Source organism: Cardiocondyla obscurior, linkage group LG01 (assembly GCF_019399895.1).
Source record: "Cardiocondyla obscurior isolate alpha-2009 linkage group LG01, Cobs3.1, whole genome shotgun sequence".
Classification (NCBI taxonomy): Eukaryota; Metazoa; Arthropoda; class Insecta; order Hymenoptera; family Formicidae; genus Cardiocondyla; species Cardiocondyla obscurior.
The window spans coordinates 9540998-9553141 of record NC_091864.1 but is presented as its reverse complement, the minus strand read 5'-3'; the positions used below and the strand labels follow the sequence as shown (position 1 = coordinate 9553141).

The following is a 12144-nucleotide window of genomic DNA, read 5'->3' as shown; positions in this document are numbered from 1 at the left end:
ATGGGCTCGTAAAAAAAATGTCCTACAGCCGACTTTTTGTAACACGTCTGTGGGCCGCGTCATCGAGACTATCGATTTGTTCTCAAATTATAGGTTCAGGAATTTTTTTTTCAGACCTCTCTTAAAACCGGTGGGAATCGCACTCCGTCTGCATCGCAACACTTTGCGAATATCGTACTGTTACGGCACTGCTGAGGACTTCTAGCTTAAACGGTGAATTTGGTCAATTTGTAATTTTAAAGCGTGTTAAAATTTTAAAAAACTTGTTTCAGTCTCATTGACTTTTAAAATTATGAACATTAATATACATATACGTGCCAACGTGCACCACGTTGAAACTTTATCAGTCTCTTTCTTCAAAAGTCACTCTGCTCGACTTCCACGCTAGACGTCGTTTTTTTCGTTTATTTATTTTTTTTTTCTTTTAATTTAAAGAATAAGTTTTTTAATGGGTGTTTTATAGTCACGTTGCGTGGCAAACGGCAGAAATGTTCTTTCTCTGCGTGCGTGGCCCAAATGATAAAGCCGACTCAAGGACTCGGGAAATGTGGAGGCCATTTCCGGTGATAAATTCGCGTCTGACTGCGCACAGAGCCGGCGTGTCCGTTTATTACTTTTAACGATCGTCGTTTGTTGCGATGAAAAAGAAACTCGCAAGGGATAAATCTCAGACGTATCGAGCACACTTATCTACCAGGGTGGTGCTAGATAAAGAATAACGATGGGAATTAAATCGACACTTCTGTCGATACATCGGCTACCCGGAGCAGCCGCGTTACATCGGATAAACGCGACGCGCGTTTTCCGTTTGAAATCGAAAGATAAAGAAAATGGAAAGCAGATGCTATATTTGTCCTTTTTTCGCAACCAAATTAGCAATTTTCCGTCGGAGAAATAATTTCCGACTGGAAGAACTGACGGTAGTAGAAAAAAAAAACGGCACGGAAAGGCTTCAGGCTTCGGCAGAATTATACGATTTTAATTTCACTTCCGAGATACTTAATGGCAAAGGTGAAAAGGCTAAATTAAAAGTTCGCGCAGTTACGTTTGTGTGGGAAGAATTCGCGTAACGTGCGAACGCAACGCGGAGAGTGAAAGGCACGTGAAACGTCCTGTACATTGCGCGCTGTATAGTAAGAGGTTGACCCATTCACTGTTGGGTACAAACGCGATGACGTGTTCGCAGACTTTCTGCGTGTGTTGGTGAAACGAGAATTCCACATGTAATTGTCCGTAACCTCGAGTCACAGCCGCAGGATAGTTTAAATTTTCATCCGCGGCCAGGCGAGTGTTTCTGACATTTCGCGGACATTTTTCAAATCGCATTTTCCTTCGCGCTTTACGCGCAGATCGGTATCCACGGCAGAGATCGAGACGCCCCGTCGACTCTTACTCGTGCCCAAAAACCGCGAATCGCCGAAACAAGAGTTCCATTACTCGGATATAAACGGAGGTTGAGAGCGATAAAATATGCACCGTATATTTGACAAACACTCGCGACAAATAATCGCTCGTACGATAAATATTGGCGAGCTGCAATAGAAACTCATTCGCATTTCCTGTCGCACGTTTAATTCCGTGAATAAACTCTGCCGATTGCGAAGTATCGTTTTAACGGTAGTATCAAAATTACCATACCCGAGAAAAGAGAATCAAATTACCTCGCGATAAAAAATTAAGTGTTGTTTCACCTTAAATAAAACGGTTCTCCAAAGCCTCTTCGTTCATTAATAAAATCAATATTTTCTGCAATTATGTGAGAAATGTGTAACACATGGAATCTTCGATAATTTCTGAGCAAACACAAATATTATGACGTGATTGATGACGTCAAGAGAAAAAGAGAGAGGGAGAGAGAGAAAATTAACTGATCCAAATAGCCAACATTTGTTTTGAAAATTAATTTTTTGCTTAATGGTTTTTGTCAATTTCAATATTACGCGTGTTCAGCGTCGAGATAATGATTTCATTGTGCGCGGTTATCGCGCGAATTACATAAAATTATAAAACAATATTGTGCAACACAATCATGCTCATTTCAGTAACCCGCGCCGCGGAAATTGTAGCAATGCGAAGTTCCGCGATGTAATAAATGAGATTAAAACAAATTGAAATTAAAAACGCTAAAAGCGCACACAATCCGCATTAAATATGTAACGTAATCTAGTAATCATAGATCGTGAAAAATTACAATACCTCGGCGGTATTTTTTTATTTTTTTTTTATTTTACTTCACGCAGCATGTACGCGAAGCGAACGCACGGAAAAAGAGACGCGATCGACATTCGAATTCGAGTTGGATTCGAAATTTCTGGTTGAAAAGTGCGAAAGGGCAGGCACTCCGCGAGAAAGAGAAAGCGTGTCAAGGTCGCATATCGAAGCGTGAAGGTCCAGCAAGTACGAACGATCTATCGAGGTAGTCGCAAACGGATTAGCCGTGTACCACCCACTTGCGGGTCGAAATATATATTTTGTAAACTGTGGAAAAAAAACAGTTCGCTTCCTGTACGCTCGGCAGGTGAAAAGTAATGCCGGATAAAAGAGCCAAGTTTTAACGCGCGTAGCAAAAATGGAGCAAGGATACCGCACCGTGAGCGCTTAATCTCTGTTTCCTTGGCCGAAGTCCTTTCAGTAACGTTCCACATTAAGATTGTTAACAAAGCGCGTTCCTTTCTCGGCAAATCAAGAATTGGATACGCATTCTCTTGGTACACGTTTGCTTGAGAAAAGAAAAGCGGCTGCGAAGACAAAGTGCCTTATACATTTGTTATTTGACGGTTCGAAGGCAAAGCTGCTGGCAGCGTGCAGCCGTTGGAAAGAAGAAATGCACTTCTTATCCGACAACCTCGATGTGCAGTGAGACGTTATTTAAAATGTTTGTTGTTTTATAAATATTAAATAAAGTTGACGCAATAGGTCTGCATACTATAAATTATTGTATAATTATTGCATACTAAATTAGTCTTTTTAACATCTCTTCAATCCCTTAATTAATTTTGAAGCGCGGCGATTAACATACTGATGCTAATAAATTTCGTCTACAATTCTTTTAAATTATATTTAATAAATCCCGATTTAATATCACGGAATTATTTAAAGTTCGAAAATTCTCCCGGTCTACCTCCTTCCTTTAGAATAACTGATAATTATATCCGCGATGGCGATTTATTCATTAAAAGTTTTATTATAGTTTAAAAACCTTTGGTACATTCACTCGTTCATCGATCGGGGCGAGAATTGAAAAAGCTATTCAGCGCCGGCGATACCATTGTACGTATTAGGATTGAAGCTTTTATTGCGAGAAGCGCCGGCCGTCGGTTATCGATCGGAGGCTTCTTATTTTAGAGGCCAAGGTACCACACGTTTCTTTCGCACGCGTGAAACGTTAGCCCGCTGGTAGGCGGGGAATTTAAATTGCTCCAGACGGTAACTGTTAAAAATGACGGGCCGTGCTTGACTGGTTTCAATATAGTTATCGAGAATAGTCTGCTATTCCAGTTCTCGCGGTACACATTCGCGGGGCGCGTAAATCCTACACGCGCGAGCAGCACCTTTTATTCGCGGCGGCCTCGCCGGTCTCGACTAAAAAGGACCGGTTAGCGGCTGATCGGCCGACTTAGCCGATCGATTCTCGACGCGATCGTTCTTAACCCACTTTTCGCAATCGTAAAACCACGGCCTGCCGCTCTCAGAGACTCGCCGAGATCCCCGGGAGATCCTGACCTGTTTGAAGACGTAATAATACCGATTGATTAATCGGTGACGACAGCTGCAATACGTTGCAATTAATACTTCAATTTTTTTTTAAGTCGAAAATTAAAAAGATCGTGTATAAAATTAGACATCGCGAGCGATTATTGCTATGTTTTTTTTCGCAGCCGAATGCAGATCTGTAAAAGCGCAGGAATTCGAACGAAAGAGAGACATAAAAGGCTGGAATACCTTTTATACTTTCACTCTCGAGATCTACCGTTGCTATGAGAATTGTCTAACCTCTCGAAGTTATGCGAGGAGAAAATGAAAGTCGACCAGTGCGGGCGTAATTACATGCGGAGATTTAGAAAAAAAGAAAAAAAAAGTCTGGTTTGCTTTTAGCACAGAAACTCGTAGATTATTTTTTTCGCAATAACGAATAACTAAAAATAACTACTTCGTTTTTAGAAAATTAACTTTTATATAAGTAGATATTTATCAAAACGCACAGTGAAGATTCTTGCCTACTGCGAAAGGGAAAGAGGGCGTATTATTATAAAGGTTACTTTATAAAAAAAAAAAAAAATTTCCTAGAGATACAGGAGCAAAGGTAGACGCTTCTTTTGAGACTACCACTATTGACAGCCATTCTCAACGGTTTTGAAGCACATGGCTATTGAAGACTGTTCTTAACTTCGTGCTCACTCGAGAATTTCACTGTTAAGAATCATAGTTACACGGCAAAATCCTCGAGCGTACACTCATTAAGAGAGTCGTTCTTACTTCTATAAGCGTCCAACTTTTTTATCCTTTCTCACCGAGAGTCATTCCCAACTCTATTCATTGAAGAGCGCTCTCAGTCATCGAGAGCCGCTCTGGAGAGTGCGGGAAAATGTATTCAAACGCATAACACGTTAACATTTACATATTGCGCGGTATTAATGCATCTAGGGTAACTCGATCGCAATCTTACTTTTTACGAAAACCAACTACGCATGTTCGCGCGAGGCGGAAAAGGTCGCACCCGCTCGTGTGGGTTAAATTAGTGCTCAGGTAAAAAAAATTGAAAAAAGCGATTGCACATAAAAAAAAAAAAACAATGACGCACGTTCTCGGCAAGCGCTTCGATCGCTCTCGTTTGCACAAATTCAGCCCCATCATGAATTCAGTTATTCAGACTATCCTGGAATATCTGGCGACAGACAGCGGTTGCACCGCAATCTCGCTCGTCACGCTATTAGTAAAGTCCCTTCCGGTCTTATCGCGCGTATACGTGGTTGATAAATCGCTTCGCTTATGACCGTACCCGCGTAAAAGTCCGCGATGCGTCATATCGAATGCATTGAATATTTCAAACTCATTTTATTTCAGAAAATTATACGTCATTTATAAACACGTCTACATATTTCCTTCAATTGAATAATTTGTTAACTAAATACAGATTTATTCTTCTATCTAGAATTTTTCTAACTTTTTCTGTTTTCTTTTTTTTTTTTTTTTAACATTTGTCACGTTATTACGTCGCTCACCATCGGCTGCAATTTTCAAAAAGTGTAAAACTGAAAATATTCACAGTTACGAAGTACCGACAAATTGCAAGGAAACACTAGTCGCGGGAATTTGTTGTACGTCCTCTATATATGTGTCGCGCCGGAAGCTGCGGTTTTATTAACCTTTTAGCCGAAGCGATTTGTGCCGCCGAGGGTTAAAGACCGCCGCGCAAAGGCGAGCCGTGCGTGCGATATCGATCTCGCGTCGGACGAATCGGCTCCGCACACGTCACGTGGCCGATGTAGAACACGCGTGGAGCAGCGTGCCCTCGGCGGGCGACCAAACGCAAGACCCCTTTTTTCACGCCGACGCGCACACGCGATATGCCGCGAACGCTCTCTCGGACGGCGAAGCCGGCGTCAATCCGCCGGGGGACGATCAGCTAGGCCGATCAACGAACTATGTAACTCTCGACATTTAACATTTATGCGCAGTTGCATTGTGCGATGCGTGTCGCGGAATTTACGTGACATTAACTCCGCGATACCGAACATGTGAGATCATCAGGGGGCTCCGTTGTGATTCAGTGTGGGCCGAGGGAGCAAAATTATTATTAGAAATTTGAGGAAGGATACCCTACGTAAAACTACGCGGGTTTCTCTAACGAGATGTAACGAACTCTTGTGCTACTAATCCCAAGTGCACGACGCAGTGTGTTTATCTTCTCGTTGCATAATACCACGCAACCGCGCGCAAGAGAAAGCGAGAGAAAGGGTTGTCTCTTTTTTCAAACGTTACATGTATTTACTCCACAAGATGTTCCCGTATTTTATTAAAAAAATTATTATTAAATTATTATTATTTTAAAGTTTTTAAGCTTTCGAGTTACCGTCGTATTTATAAGATATATTTTTCACAAGAATGTAGTTTAATTGCAGTTCGCTGGTTCACGATGGAATAAGAAGAGCGGGCCGAGGTGATCGAGAAAGATGCTGAGCATTGGCATTTCGACAGGGCGGATACGCGGATGTGTACGTGGCTTAACGACTTCCTCTCAAATCGCAGTTACAGCCGGCGCGACGAGTTGTGAGGTAACAGCACGCACGGGTAGACATACCCTTTCACTTTGGCATTTCACTCTCGCGAGATCGAGAAGCTGTCGAGATGGCACGAGCCGGCGAGCGAAAGTGCAAAAAGCGACAGTGGAAAAATCGCTCGCGCGATTACGTCAAAATGGAGCAGATGAAGCCACCCGTTGTCGTGGAATATTCTTATTCCGTCAATCTTCCTTACCGCGGTTGTAACGAGGCTTAACGCAACCGAGAAACTCATTTCGCAATCGTATATAAATAACGCAAAATTATTGTAACACACAGAAATTAATTCTAAGTAAAATTCTGACTAAAAAATTCTAACTGTAAAAAAATTTTTTTATACCAAACTTCTATTTAAAAAAAAAAAATAATAATAAAAATAGAAATGTAGAAGTGCTCAGAAAGCCGTGTATGATATATGCATCCGAAAGTTTACTACTGAAAATTATTTCATATAAAAAAAAAGTTCTAAAATTAATCAAACTCGTGCGCACTAATTTATTTTAGGCGGTATAATGTCGGAATGTAATGTCAACTCTTATTGTTCATCCAAGTGTTTACACGGTTTATACAGTCCATTTCTAAAATATCGATTCACGCCAATGAATACACGCGCGTGGGTCTAATATCAGCGGCTGAATTGCTCTCATGTGTCGCGACGCGACGAAAAGCAAGGCTGTCTTGCGAAAGATCAACTATTAGAAAGGCTAAGGTATCGAAATACACGGGAACACGAGACTTCGTCGCGGATAAGCTCCGTGATTTTCATAACGCTTGTGACGTCACTCTGAATCCGAGACTTTCTCACGTAAGCAATCGGTGTTGTGCCCGTCAAAAAATTCCGCTTAGCAGTCTTTTCGCAGCTGATAAATAGCTCATTACGAACAACTATTCTATATTTTTTATACGGCTCCTCACGCGCGATACGCGACCAAAATGTTCTCCGATTAACTTTCTAATGACGATCGACCACTGATTCGAGGTAGATTGACGATAACGACGTCGAAGGGAGATATCCGTCGAATGGAAAGAATTTATTATCGTTGGACGCAACGGTTGTTCCACATTTGCAGATCATATTCCTTGTAAAACTGACACGTGATAACTCTATTCCCGACAATCTGCCGATCGATAAAGAGATCCACAAATAATCTGTATTTATTTTATTCGGGTTTAGGGGTTAGTCAATATCAGTTTAAAAAAAAAAAAAAAAAGAGAAGTATCACTAACACCAGAGGCGGCAGATATAGACTGCGACTGATTTAAACAGCTGTCGCCGCGAGATAAAACCAATCGATGAGCAATTAGATGGCTTGCACTCGCGACGAATGAAAAACTAATTACATCTATTCGCCCGTCGAACCGGTCATTATAAACGCAAATCGATTATCAATCCTTTCACGGGACCTGGACAACGCGCGAGTATACGTTATGTTCGTTATCTCTTTGTTAAAAAAATTTACAAATTAGTTTGAAATATTTAAGGTATAATACGCGCGAACACATTAATGTGATAACGGGGCGCTTTGAAGAAGTGAGTTATATTTAAGCGACTCCTATTTCAGTGTAGCAAACGGCATAATTAACAGCGTGCCCCTTGATCGTTAAGATATCATCTGCGCAGTTCACGTCTGAAAAGAGTTATATATTCGTGTAATAATAAAGTCGCAAAATAGCACTTACAGTTCCGAGCCGCGTCGGGTGTGTTTTGTTCCCTCGATCCTTTGGGAATTTTGGGGTATTATTTTTACCGATCAAGCCCCCGATTGCGCGTCTTTCTTTAGTAATCTGCTTTGCCCTTATTTTACACGGCTCGCGAGAAATCCGAAAGGCCGGTTCTACGATACTCCGCCACGACGATGTTTCCAATGGGCACAACTCCGCCGCGCGTCCGGCGCTTTGCTGAAACTTTGATGTAACGGAAAGCGATTACGCGCGGTCCCGGCGCGTACGCCGGCGATGACGCATTAATCGCAATGACACTTTAATACCGGGGAGGACGTGGGTATTTATGCGTCGGCTTTATCGCGGTGCAAATATTAACGGCTGCGTGAACCTGTTCCCACCTAAACACCAGCCGCGGGCGCGTCAAAGTCATGTTTGTAAAATAAAAAAATTAAAATTAAAATTAAAAAAAAAAAAAAAAAAAAAAAAAATAGTAATAATAAAAGTGGAGAGAAAATATTGACTTCTTTCTTTTTGAAGGGACTCTCGTTTTATAAAATGTCAAATTTGATCGCAAAACGTGAAGTATCTATCATGAACGAAGTTGCCTTGATACTTGCGCATGGAAATTGTTCACCGACATAATTTTCAAAATGGAAATTCATTAGTATTATTAATTAGAATAAAATATGTGAAAGTACATGTGACTACGAGCGACCATTTGAGCAATTTAGTATGCACACAATAAGCCGCGTCGCTTAAAATGTAACTTGTACTAAATTCAAATGCAAATTCGCGCGGTTACATGGCTTTATGTCACGCTTAACAAACGGCAATGTAATACAATATGTTCTTGCGCGGTTATTTCAGCTTTCTAATCTTTGAACGCGTGTACACTTGGAGTGAGTCATCTGACCTAATAATAAAAATATTTAGAATACAGATTGTATAAGTATCGCTTTTTTAACAAGTAAACCGTGTTTCTAAGCGTTCTTCGAATAAGATTATCTCTAAAAATTAAAAGAAAAATAACTCCATTATATTCTTCAAAAAATACTTATTAGAAAAAAAAAAAAAAAAAAAAAAGCGATACTGAATTGTTCAAGAAAACGTCGTAACGTTTAACGTACGACTAGTTAAAAGCGTAAATTAAAATGACTCAGAGACGATTGTACAACGTTTGTATCATCTCGCTGGCACGCGAAGAATTTTCCGTCGAGCTTAAGAAATCGTTAGAAATTTTCCCTGCCCTCCTAGATGTCGGTCGCCGTGTTTCCTAAAAATTCACCTATACCGCGACTGTTATCTCAGACGCGAGGTAAAATAAAACTTTACGACGAAAACTTCCGATACTAAACGTCACGAGCTTTACACAGAGAATAGCCGAAGCCGCGTATATTTCATAGAATGTCGATCGACGTAGAATACAATGGCGCGGATAAATTGTTGCACTTTTTTCTTTTTTTTCCTAGTTTTATTCTTTAGCCCGCTATTCGGGTTAGAATTGACGACTTCGCCCGCGCGAGAATCTCGCGCAGATTCTTTGTTCTCACGCGAATATGAGGCTGAGTTTTCCATCGGTGAAATTGATTTTCAATCAGTCGATATTGAAACGAGCATTGATTATATTACCAGCGGCGAGAAAATAAATTTAACGTACGGCCAAAATAACGTTTTATCGCTAAAGAAGCCAACGTGTTGTGTCGGCATTGTTTCATAATACATTATTGCATCATGCTGATCGTTATTAATAAACGATAACCACACCATATTATCCCGGATTTAATAACTTTTTCACCGTCAAGCTTAGCGAAGTTGCCGAACTTACTTTCCAGTAATAAACTTCCCTCGGCTCACAAAGAACTTATCTTCAAGTAGCCAGATTTCAAGAAACGCAACCCTCCCGTCGTTATTAAGAGTCAACCGTTCGCTTGGAATAAAAACATGTTTTTCAGGATAAATTTCAGGCAATTAGTGCTCCGAAACGGAAGTCGGTAATTAGTGTAACCTAATTTTAACTGCTGTGATAAATCACACGTGTGATATTTGTTTGACTGCTGATTCGGTGTCGAGCCTCCCTTTCTCGCTCTCTCTTTCTTTATCAATCGGAAAGCGGCAGAGAGCGAAAATGAAAATGCAGGATATCACGCAGGCTATAAATGGCGGGCCGATTTGATTTCCGAAGCCAGCGGGCGCGGGACAGAATTTTAATTACTCGCTTGTCCTACAGAAAATTGATGTTCCTCCGTGTCGTCTCTCTCCCTTTCCGGCACGATCCGTGCATTGTCCTCTCCTTTTTCACGGCATTCATCGATGGAAACGTCGCGTTACGAGAAATCAATGGTCCGCGCGAGACGTGAGTTTCATTTTACACCGCTAGCAACGAGAATTTTGAAGAACGTTTCGTCAAAACAAAAAACAAAAAAAAATCAGAAAGAAAATCAAATATTTCATGCGCGCGTATGCGTGTTCATAATATAACTGCAAATTGATTAATTTAATTTTTTACAAGAATTACAAGCGTTGTTAAAGAATTTATTCCACCCTTCTGCACAAGGAAAAATTTAAAAATTACTGCGATATCGCAGAAGTCTTGAACCACCAAGGAATTATAAAATTAAAATTATCACGCTAGTAATTAATATTTCCACGTTAACCGCTGCTTGCCACAGCATTTGTTAAACTAAAATTACATTCCAATTAAACATAATTGTTTTTTTTTTCCTATTCAATTTTTCAATTCCAACACAATATACTTATAAAGTTATAACTTCAAGTTCAACGATTAATTCTCAAGCTGCGAAAAAAGGATTTCTCTCGTTTCCATTCCGCGCTCGACAGATCGCACGAGGCAGGCCGCTTTCTTCACGTCTTACGCAATACGTTGTTTCCTGTCATCGACGCGGCCGCTGCCGGAAGCGACGATACCGAGATATCGCGTCGACACGCGTGCTTTTGAATAATTAACTACTGTCAACGGCGAGGACGCGGGAACCGTCGCTCCCGAACGACTGTCTAATTAAGCTCTCCTCGGTGTGCTTCGCGAACGCGTCCACCGACAAACGCGGTTTAACTTTGTCGCGACATGACGCGGCGACTCTCAAAGGCTCCGGTGGCCCTTGGCGCGCATTTAGGGCTAAATGCGGCCAGCCGAGTCACGTTGTCATAAACGAGAAGCGGACGCCGACGGTCGTACACATAAATCCCGACTAAAAAAGACCCTCCGTATTTCCCTCCTCCAAATTTAAAATAAATTTAATTTTCACGGTCAAACTCTGTATCATAAAAAAAAAAAAAAAATTTAACAAATTCTCCGCAGCCAGTGATTTTTATTTAATGCGACGACACCATCATCGTGCTGGCAATGTTTCTCTAGCCTGTTTCGAGTGCGTACGTCCGCCCGGAATCGAAACGATTTCGAAGCATTTGACACTCCTGTCGTTCGCGAGAAACGATCTTTCCTCCGAATGGCACCAAATCACCTCGTTTACGAGTCTGTATACGACGTCGCGGTGTTTTCCGGCGCGCCGACGCCGCCGATCGCATAAACGCCACTGTTCACCGCCGGGAGGACAATAAACAAGAACGGGAGACGTGCGAGCCGGCGAATCGTGACCTTCTCGAAGCCGACCACGTTCTTATAAAAGAGTAGAGTATCTCTTCTCGACGTTCCTCACGTTTCGAGATTGCACCGCGCGCGAAACGTGATTGCAGCCGACGGGAAGGTACCGAGACCGTGTCGTTCCCGGGAACTTCGCGGCGGTCAAAAGCGAGTCCCAGAACTCTTGTCACTGAGAGTGATGAGAAAGCGAGAACGAACCGACCTCCGAGATGTTGTTCACGCATGGGAGAGAACATAACTCGACGTGCCTCGATTGATGCTGACGAGAATCGTGACGCACGACTATGATTCCACTCGACGTGGCTCGGAAACCGTCCTTGTCGCGGCGTTTTCCCGGCTCGAAGTTTCGTTATAAAAAAAAAGAAAAAAAAAGAAAAGAGAGAAAAACGAGACTGGAAGACTCGTTACGCAGAACGTTTTCGCGGTTTGATCGAGAATAGACGGGAGCCTATTGTGTTAGTTTCCGTTATCTCATCTAGTCTTCGTTTCATTGTTCAGTTTACGAGGAAAGAATTCCTTTTTTCTGCCGAGAAAAAAGAAAAAGAAAAAACGAGAGGACGTCCTGAAGCAATCGGGAGA

The 12144-nt window shown here is 41.6% G+C and overlaps 1 protein-coding gene across 5 annotated transcripts in view; it reads right to left on the bottom strand.

Moving 5' to 3' along the window:
* The window catches only part of Brat (brain tumor), a 90528-nt gene that overhangs the window by 46928 nt on the left and 31456 nt on the right, over window positions 1–12144 (bottom strand). The window lies entirely within an intron of this gene.